Source organism: Magnolia sinica, chromosome 5 (assembly GCF_029962835.1).
Source record: "Magnolia sinica isolate HGM2019 chromosome 5, MsV1, whole genome shotgun sequence".
In the NCBI taxonomy this organism is placed as follows: domain Eukaryota; kingdom Viridiplantae; phylum Streptophyta; class Magnoliopsida; order Magnoliales; family Magnoliaceae; genus Magnolia; species Magnolia sinica.
Window position 1 is genome coordinate 32,419,567 of NC_080577.1, and position 949 is coordinate 32,420,515.

Sequence of the window (949 nt, forward strand, 5' to 3'; positions counted from 1 at the left end):
TAGTAATTGTTCACGGCATTGGATTGCTCATTCAACATCTCTTGAAGGGCAGATATCATTGGACAATTTTCAGTTGTGTGAATGTTAAAAGCACAAATACCGCAAACAGTTTCCTTAACCTTATGCTTCTTTAATTCCATGGCCTCAAGTTTTCTACTAAGATTAGCCACTTTAGCATTTATGTCATCATCCTATTTTAGGAGATACATTCCACCCCTCTCTTTGGATTGAGTCGGCTTAGACATGGTGTTTAATTTTGGAGAGACGTCCCATGATTGTGTGTTTTTAGCAAGTTTATCAAAGTAGTCCCATACATCATCGACACTTTTATTCATAAATTTCCTATTACACATTGTCTCGACTAATTGGCGCATGGGAGATGTCAGTCCATCATAGAAAAGTTCGTGATGTGTCACGTTTCAAAACTGTGTTATGGGCATGAACTGACAAAATTCTTGAACCGTTCCCAACATTGGAAGAATGTTTCATCTTCTTTTTGGGAAAAGTTCATAATCGACTTTCTAAGGGTGTTCGTCTTATGGTATGGGAAAAAATTTTTTATGAACTCCTTTGTCATGTCATTTTATCTACCAATAGATCGAGGACGCAGTGAATGCAACCACGTCTTAACTTTCTCTTTCAAAGAAAAAAGAAAGAGTTTTAGCCTAACTGTGTCATCAGACACGTTAAGAAAATATAGAGTGGCTATGATTTCATCAAACTCTTTCAAGTGTAGATATGGATTTTCATATTCAAGTCCATGAAATTTTAGAAGGAATTGGATTACCCCTAGTTGATATCCATATATCCTATATTTTCTAGAAAAACCATGCATGAGGCTGTACTCACCCCCGCCGGTTGTAAATAATCTAGTAAAGTACGAGGCAGGGGTGCTCAATGCACTTCATTCTCATCCCAAACTTCCTCAGCCCTAGGTTGAAGTTGTTGA

General features: G+C 37.4%; 1 non-coding gene across 1 annotated transcript; it reads left to right on the forward strand.

Moving 5' to 3' along the window:
* Positions 1-422: 422 nt before the first annotated feature.
* On the forward strand, positions 423-529 carry LOC131247626 (small nucleolar RNA R71). Its single transcript, XR_009171902.1, has one exon. It is a non-coding gene; the product is annotated as a small nucleolar RNA R71 (small nucleolar RNA).
* Positions 530-949: the final 420 nt, after the last annotated feature.